A 10,045-nucleotide genomic window follows, 5' to 3' on the forward strand; every position below is an offset into this window, starting at 1 on the left:
CACCCCTTAAATATGTACTTGTGTTCAGAAACGTTATGGAATAAATGTGGTTTGAAAACGGTTATTTTTGACAGGAGTATCTATATATCTTGATATTCTTGATATACAGTGCTTAAACTTTTGAAATTTCCCCAAAATTAAGGGTAACAGCAGTGCATTTATAGCATTAATACTCATGTACAAGGAATGAGCTACATTGGGTATTATATAAAGCAATAAGGCGCGTGAAATCACAATGGGACATTACGAAGTCTAATTAAAACTATGATTGCGGCCGTTCATTTACATTCCGAAACATGAGAATCATGTTATGTAAAACTAACTTTGTACCTACAGGCGAAATTCTCTCTTGTGATGTGTACGTAAATCCTATTACAACATGGAGCAGAGAGACCTAGCGGGAACTACATCGTTTAGGCCTCATTCCAATAGACACCATCGGTCTACATAGATTGACCCAACTCCGTGGGGACTCTTGCTGAATGCAATCAGTTTAACAGATTAACACGCCTCCTTCTGACGTATATAAGTATATAGAAAAACTGATAATTATACGAGTGAGTTGGAAACAAGAAAAGGCCCGCATTCAGTTATGCTGTTTGCACTCCAGCGAGACTCCACGCAAAGTTGGGTCGATGATATGTATAAGGATGGTGTCTATGGGAATGGGGTCTTACGTACAGAATGTCTGATCAAAATCAGCGCACTCTTTGATTATTCGAACTATCGATTATACAGTTTCTGTTAATCTTGTTCATCTAAGGGATTAGTCTTCTTTCCAATAGGTTATATTGACGGCCGTGGAGCTGTGAACGGACTTTAATTAACGCGGTCGACACTGATTTCCGTAATACGATTGCGATAGATTACCCCACCGTAGGAACGTGAATCGATGCTCTGGTATGTTTCAGTGCCGCAACGTCGTTCAGACATACGAGGAGAAATTAGAGTATGGTCTTCTACCTAATCTAACTTGGTATTTTACTGAATTTTTAAGAAAAAATCTGTTCAATAATAATTGTGCACTGTTTATATCATAGGTTTTGTTTTGTCAACAGCGTAGCAGTAAACGATAGAGTGCAAAAACCAAAGGAACAACACTGCACTTCTGCAGATATGCAACGTTTTGTCTCTTACTCGTTTCTCATTTCATCACTGCAATTTTGAATTCAGTAAGCACTTTTACGAAAAATTAAGATATTTCTACTAAGTTATCTCTCTTTTCAGGTGATTCTTTTAGCAAACTAATTTTCTAGCAAGCTTAAAAAAAGCTAAGCAACCCTACAAGGACGAGTCATCTGTAGGTTCATATCTGCAGGTCCTCGTTACATAGATTTCGTGTGACAATAACTTATTTCACCTCTGAACAAAACATCAGCATCCGCGCGGGGCTCCGAGGAAATCAAGAACACGCAAAGTATGTGTTGAATAATCATTGTTGATCTAATCAACTATCCCCCAGGAGGCCGATTGCCAATACTTTAATTTCCATCGTGTCTATCTGGTTATACAATACGCTGCTCGTTGAGCGAATAACTTTCTACAACGCCTAGATCAAAATGGCTTTTTCTAAAAGAGACTCCATTTTCGCAAAAAAAAAAAAAAAAAATCTTAAGCAAGTTTCCCAGTTTCTCCGTGTTGTCCAAAAAGAAAAAAAAAGGAATGTAAGACTCATGACTGAATTCAGTTCCAACTTAAACAAATAAAACCTTCGGATAAATGATATTATCCCCAGGTACCTGTACGCACCACCCGTTATACATGTAGAAGAAAGAACTGCTACGTCGCACGCGGGTGTTGTGACGTCATACTATTTTTTACCCCTCTCTCCTCGGGCTGTCTTAAATATGTGACGTAATAAGTCCGCCCCTGTAAATTCGACGTGTTAGTTCTTCATAGTTTTGGCTTGTGGCAGTGTAGTGATTCATTATCTTATTTTTCTTCCTAATGAACTGATCAAATACTAACTCGCAGTTTCCGCATTCTCTGGTTAACTCCCACCCTCAGAGCGTGCTGCATATGTCGGTCATTCTCAGCGATTTTCTTACGGTCTTGAAAGTCGTACTCTTCGCTCCAGTGATCTGCTTTCAGAGAAAATAAATAAATTCCTTCGGACGCACAGGAGTGTGCAGGCCATGTAGGGAGTGTAATTGCTGAGTTAGTTGATGGGGGATCGTCACTTGTCGGATATTAATATCCTGTGAGTATATTTTGTATGGTTTCAGTAGCTTTCTTTGCTTCGTTGACGTGTTGCAGAGATAGAAATATGGACGGCAATAGAAGAAGATATCTGGAACATCTAGGCAGAGGGAGCAGAGTAGACAGTGGTGAGACGGGGTATTTGACAGAGGAAACTCATTAGCTGCCCACCAGTCTTTTTCGTAATAAAAGTCACCGTTTTATTGGTGGAAAGCTTTAATATAAAGTACAAAAAAGGGAACGAGTGGGTCACAACTACCTTTTTTTACTTGATATATGGATATGAACATAAGCTACAAAAACAAAACAGTTAAAACGAAAGAAAAATACGCCTCTTGGTAATCTGTAATCGTCAATAACACACTAAGTATTATTCTGCTAAGTCACATTGCGTTCGTGCAAAGCTGCTTTTTTTACATTGCTCAATAATTCAAAAGGACATCAACTTACCAGATTCATTAAGGAAATCTTATTATCTTCTTTTTCACTTTTTAGTTTGTACAGTATTGTTTTGGGAATTTATACAAAATTTCATTTATTTAGATGAGTTTAAAAAGACATTCAAACTAAAACCTACACTGAAGTGTAGTATATATTTGCATTAAAATCCCAGTGCCAGCAGGAAACAATCTGCATTGACTAGGTATACCGCTTGGTGTGATAAGGGAATTGGAAAACCCTTGATTGCGTTAGTTGAGACACAGACGATAGTGAATCTTCCTGTCACACCCAAATATACCCTGCCAAGAGTCGCTGCACATATCTCCGGTTCAAAATAATTATGTTCGATAAGATCCAAATAATATTCAGAATGAGCTTTAATGCAAAATATGGGAGGGACCGGTCCAAAAAACAAACAAAAAAAAAAAGAAAGAAAGAAACATTTTCCAGATTTTGTTATGACGGGGAACCAACGCACGCGCAACATTAAAATCAAATTGAACTATCTCAAAGCTTAGCCTCTAATGGTCTTATTTCTGATTCGTGGATATTTATCTCGAAATAATAACAATCCGCTATCTTTTTCAAAAACCAGTCATGTCATTCCTTTTGTGACGAGCAATCTGTCTATCATTATGGTATGTGCGGTTAAAAAAAGCGGAGAGAACGCACCTGTTGTTTTAAATTGATTTTGTGGTCTGCGCTCTCTTGGTGGTTCCAGCCACAGCTAACCACAATACTTAATACTACCGATTTTTCTGATGAGATTGCCCAGTGATTGGGAGTGGTGGAGCAAAACCACGGCAATAAAGGAAGGTTCTTTAACCGTGTAGTTCGCATGTGTTCAACAAATATTTGTTTATAATATTTACCAAAATGTGCTGTTGTGCACCGACTGCATGTTTGGAGCACATTAAATGAAATAAATGATATTTGTGTTTATAGTAAAGAATGTGTTTTATACTGTTAAACATATGGAGTATTTTGCACCTAAATATACAGAAAATTAAAACTGATTATGATAAAAACAGATAAATAAATGAAAACATATATAGACAAAAAAAAAAAAAAAAAAAAAAAAGAAAGTAAGAAAGAGGATTGAAAGTAACAAAGAAAAAATAGGAACTGTTATAAAACGCGATTTTTTTCAAAATGATGCATTTAGTATGTCTCAGGATGTAAACCCCGAGTAAGAAAAAATACTTAAAATTCCATTATAAAATCAACTGAATCCGAAAAAATGTCATTGCTAGTTAAATTGAGAAATAAAAACCACTTGCACTCCATGTAAATTAAGTTTTCTCACCCCCAGTTTGTAAAATACCAATGTTGCGGTTAAATGCGGATACAAATCACCCAGCTTTATTGCCGCTGATGTCATATCGATGCAATTTTGTTACCACTCCTGCGGCGGGAGTGTCTTTTGATATTTACCAATAGATGGCGCTGAAATAACATAATTCCAGATCTAAAACTTTATAATTTCATTTTTCGTTTATTAATTTTTTTGGAACAAAATATTGTTTAAGGTCATATTTATGCGTGTGTTTGATAATTTTAGTCGTTTAATGTTTCTAATATTCTGAAAATATTTATAACGTGTCCAAGAGATAATCAACGAAACAAGCAGTAAGCGGCAAGTAAAATTCTTCTATATAACTAAATTCCAGTTTATTGATTCACATTTTCTAAAAGTTAGATAATTTCCTGGGTTCAGTCAGCATGAATTTGAGAGAGAGAGAAAAAGAGTGCGTGTGTTTGTGTTTGTGTGTGCGTGTCTGTGTGTGTGTGCGTGCTAGTGTGTGTGTTTGTGTGTAGAAAGGGAAGAGGCATCACAGAATTAAGCTACCATTTTATGCTTTTCTATTAAACCAATTGATTCACTTTACATAGCACTGCATCAGTCAAGTCAAACATCCACTTAAACAACTTATTAAATGCATTGGAACTGCAAGGCAGGAGTGTCTCTTGCTTAGTACAGCCCCACTTTACCCAATTATTTTTCAGTTATTACATTTATATATTTATATATTTATTTTATGAATTTATCTTTTTATTTTACTCTTTTATTAACTTATTCAATGTATTGCAAGCGTAATGTAACAATGTATATTAGTTAGTGCAACCCCGCCTTATGTAAATTATTGTTTATTTACTAAATAATTTATATTTATAAAAAATAATTTATATATTTTTATTTATTTCATCTTATTTAATAATCATCTTTTATTTAGTTAGTTATTTATTTATTTATTTATTATTTTTTATTTTTTTACTTTTTTATTTTATTTTATTTTTTAAATTTATTTTTATGCAAATAAACTTCACTGTTAATTTTAATGTCTTTATTTTCAGTTTTACTGACATTTTTCTTCTTTTTTATCTCCCATTCCTGTGGCTGGGCGAGGACAAATCTCGGGGTTTAGTAACACGTGCAACCGCAATCGTTACCGCGTAATGAGTAGACCGATTAAACACTGACGGAGCTTGAAATTCACACCAGTAGCGTACGGCGTGCGGTTAGACCGTGCCTACGGGCATGCAGATTGCGGTTAGAAACGCTTCTTTCGAAAAAAATACCATATGCTTGTACTGAGCCATAATTGACTGTAATTAATGTATTGAACGATTTGACTATTTTATGGTTTTTAAGTCCTGGAAGTCAATTATAGGTGATTGCAAGGCTGAGTTAAAAGCACTTGAGATTATTCATGCGTATTTGTTTGCTTAATTTTTTTATTTTAATTTTGACTGAAATCAATTGAAATTGCCCTGAAGCGTTTTTATATAAATATTTTGATTTATTTTCAATGTTGCAACATTCGAATCGTTTATCGAAGGAGAAGATTAATTACCACAGTAATGATGATAAAGTTCATCAAAGTTGTCATATGATCACGAAAAGAGGGATTGATAACGATAATATTTTTCTCTGTCTTTTTTTCTCTATCACTTAAACCAGGATGATACATAAATGTGATTAAACAAACATAATGTCATTTAAGTAGGAGTTCAGATCAGTGGCAGCTTATTGGACAAACATATTCACTAGCAATATCTGTTTATCTGACTAATTCGATTTTGGTTGCCTGACTTGCTGATATTGTGAGAGTGGAAAATGTTTCCTTTATTTCTTGCACTTCTGCTCACAATTCAAAATAAATAAGATATCTACCTACCTCTAATCAAAACTTTTTATTTTGCAAAAAAAAAAAAAAAAAAAAAAAAAAAAAAAAAAACCTTTCCTTGTCAACTTTGTGCTTTCACCTCAGCAGGTGGTTCCACTCCATCTGCTTATAGAAGAGAAGACCTATAAAATCACATGAATCACAGCACGCTGAAAATAGAATGGTATTTCGGGTTCGCCAGACGACTTATGATTATATAATATTACGTCATCAGGCAGTAACGTAATATTATGGTCAATAGATGGCGTTGCATAACACAGGACCGACTAGACTGCAGTAAGTATACTTTTCTGTCTAGTGTCTACTGTCCACTCCAAACATATATCATACTCCGTGAACATTAGCACAAGAGTGCGTCAGTTGCTATTGAGCGAGGGAATTTAGTGCATTGCAAGGCAAATGAGATAGCAAGTCGGAATTTGCAGTTGTTGTATTGATTTTTTTTTTACCTTAGAAAAGCTGTTTTTGACCTGCTGTGTGCGTACACGTACATGTAAAAGGTAGAGGTCTGGTTTATTGTATGCGAGACTAGAATACTTCTCTCCCTTCACTCTCTCACCCTCTCTCTCGCTCAAAGTGGTTAATATAGCATATATCAAGGAGGACATATTTACCAGCTGGGTTTGTGTATTGCATAATGAATGGTTCTCGAAACACAAGCCCTAAAATATTAAAAACCATTTATTGCAGTGACTATTTACGCAGCTCTTTTAAAGTGTTAAAACTGATATTCATCCAGTCCAAGGACATCTCGCGTAAAAGCAGACTACTGATAAAACAATGTTGTTATGATAATTACAGACACAATAATAATAATAATGTTTTGTTGCTACAGTGTCAGCAAAAACGCTATGCAAATATTATCTATAGTAGAAAACACACTTATACTGATATTACTTTAAAAAATACGACAGAAATATGATAAGGCAGTCTGATAATAAGTTGTCGATCTACTGTAGAAATAAATACCATCATCATGACTTTAAAATACAAATCAAAAATAATTTGAAATAATAAAGTTTCGAAGTAATGCATTTGGGTAGCCATATTTTGCATTGGCAGACTGCTCTTTTGTATAAACAATATGTCTGACGGATTTTACTAAATATACTGATGAAAAAAGATTTAATGTTTTCAAGAGCTCCATTAGCAGACGGCTTAGGATTTGGCTTCGTCTCAAGAAGTAACTGTCGAAATACAGACGTCACGTGATCGTCTGTCTGGAAAACTGGCTGTCACGATTATAAACATGAGCACTAAACGGTCTATTATTCGTAAAATGACGCTGTCATTTGCATTTAAACGGTTAGTTTATTTCTTTTTAAGTCCAGCATGTTTTACCAGGGTCGCCAATTTTGATTTAAATCAATGTATTAACCTGAAATGTAAGCTGATATCACTCCGCCTAACTGCTAAATTTAGTTGCAAGAAATAGCGATAGGGGTCTCTGTCATAGCTCTTAAGGTACTTTGAAAATCGTAACAGAAGGATTAAATTTAAAAAAGGTTGTAAAATCTTAGTCTTAAAAGGCTGATGAATACTTCATACTGTCAATTTTCTTTATCAAACGTTGAAAAATCAACCCTTGACAAAAAAGAAAGCGATTGTAGGCATGTATGTTTATTAATATGAGCGATGTTAGAGTTTAACGTATAGAGTACATGTGTGAATTATGAAAAATTTAAAGATAAGATAGGCAAGAAAATAATGATTACTTCATGAAATCAACCTCTACTAAACAACTAAAAAAACTTAATGATCTTTATATGGTTTCATATACAGGTAACGTTCAAATAGAAAACATTTTAGGCTTTAAAGACGGCAACATTCTCAAAATGTCTACCATGATATCCAACTCACCTTTGCACTGAGAAACTTGGCTGTACATACATATAGTTTCATATCACAAATATGAAAATTAAGAACAACAAACATTGTTCAAACAATGACTATTCAACCATGTGACCCAAATGAAGATAGTGTGCATATTGCTGAAGCACAAAGCTACAGATTCCAGAGCTGCGTCGACATTTGAAACAGATCATAGGGCATGTAACATAAAACAAATAATTCGTATATATATAATAAGACTAGAATTTATTCCCAAAATATGGACCAGAATGCTTTTCTGTTATGTACTGATAAACAGTTTAGAAGCCGTGTTTCAGTGTATTTGCCTGACACCCAATAGATAAAACGAAGATGTTAAATTTGCACCTTCGCCGCCATTTTTATAAATTCTTTTTTCTTTGTCAGATCATACGGGCTTGTGTCAGATTTTTCCATACGAAGTCAAATTTTGATTGTGTTGGAAAAAACCAAATGCATTGGGGTATATAGAGTAAATGTCATTCTTGTGTTCCTCTCAAATCTGAATTTCCCTTTTATATTTTAATATGTGCCAATTTCCTAGACGGAACTGCCACCAATTTACGGCGACTTATGGTTTTCCTCCAACAGGATTAAGCTGAATAAGTTTTTCTTTAGAAACCATAGTGTATTATTTAATGAATAAATTCCAACTCACTCAAGAGATTCCAGTTTTGCTAAAACCTAGAATTTTGTACATGTGCACTTTCACCATTTTACATCTATTCTCCTGTGAACTTTCACGTGCTTATTTTCAGTTATCCCTCTCGTGAGTACTTCAGTATAACGCCCGCATTCGACAAACGAATTACATCTGCTACCTATAGATTTAGGCTTGTTTGCAGACACTACGGGCGATGTTCATTATTAAGACAATTGCTCTAAAACTTTAAACTAAGTCTCGTATTTTTCACATCGTCATAATCTGTCAACCATGTGTTGTTAAGATTGCCTTGAAGTTTCATGATGAAAAGGACAATAACTGAAAGATACAGGTGAATTGCTCTTAATCAATTCTTGTCATGATTTCTATCAGTAAACTGTAACCTTCGAGAATATAAACGGAAATATAAATTGATATGTTTTGTATTTTTTCGTTTTGCAAATAGGTCTAGTTTATACTTTTTAGTTACTTTGTGCTGTATAGGTGCCATTTTACAGTTGAGAACGCGTGTTTTCTAGATAAATTGTACCAAAAAAGTCACAATATATTATGTAAAATATTTGCCTTTTCACATTCTCACGTATACCATTCACTAAATTTTTGTATGATGTTTAATATAAAGGAAACGTATTTCAGCGGCCATATTTCTGAATTGCAAACAGAGCAAATAATAAAATAAGACGGGCATTTCAATAATCGGATATGACAACTTTTGTTACCAAAATGTGTGCTGTTTACGAGTAAATAGAGCACACTGACTTATAAAAATATTTTATACTTAGATTAACAATTATTAATGTTTTTGTATCTAAAATATTATAAAAGGATTACTGGAAAAACGAAAGGCAACAAAGTGTTTAGAAGAGGTTTCAGAATGTTTCAATTATTCGTCAAAATCAAGATCTTAAAATAATTCTCAATAATGGTTTGAATTATTTAATAAAAAAACGAATAAAATAAATTTCTTTCTTCTCTTCTCTCTTAGAAAGTAAAAAACAGCAAGGTCTCTAGGATTATCCACGCCATTTATGTTAAGAATTGATGCAGGATATTAAAAATTCGATTTTGGAATCTAAATTAAACAGAACTGAAAGATTTGCATTCATTATAATATTCAGTTTAAATCCTCATAGTGCTAACTTAGACTTCATATTTCCTTTTGACGGATTGGTCTGTTATAAAGGTGTCTATGTTTCCCTTCTTTTTTATTGTGAGTATGTCTGTAAGCAGTACTTAGCAATTGTTTTAGAGTATTTTGCTGTCCAAAAGTGTGTTAGTATATTATATAAAGGTCCCCCGAGCTGAACACTTGAAAAAGTTTTCGAATTCTCTGTACATAGCGTCATTTCAGAAGGCAAGCAACATTTTACATATCCATCTCCAAAAAGAGCACAGATTAAAATTGATGTTTTGCTAAATTTATAGTCTAATATTGCATAAATAAAGTAAGGCCCCAACTTGTGAAGAATAAACAGTATTATCCATTCTTTTTCGTTCAATTAAAGTTAATAAAAGTAATTTTATTTAAGTAAATTTATTATATTAACAGTGGTGAAATATTGAAATTTATTTTGACAAACACCCAATATCATGACTCTTGTTCTAAGGTTGAGGAAATATTCTCAGTACCCCATTACGCAATTCAAGTAGCCATTTCTCACTGTAAAATAACAGGAAGGACAGA

The sequence above is a fragment of the Lingula anatina genome, chromosome 7 (genome assembly GCF_051362555.1).
Source record: "Lingula anatina isolate TDL-2025a chromosome 7, LinAna3.0, whole genome shotgun sequence".
Classification (NCBI taxonomy): Eukaryota; Metazoa; Brachiopoda; class Lingulata; order Lingulida; family Lingulidae; genus Lingula; species Lingula anatina.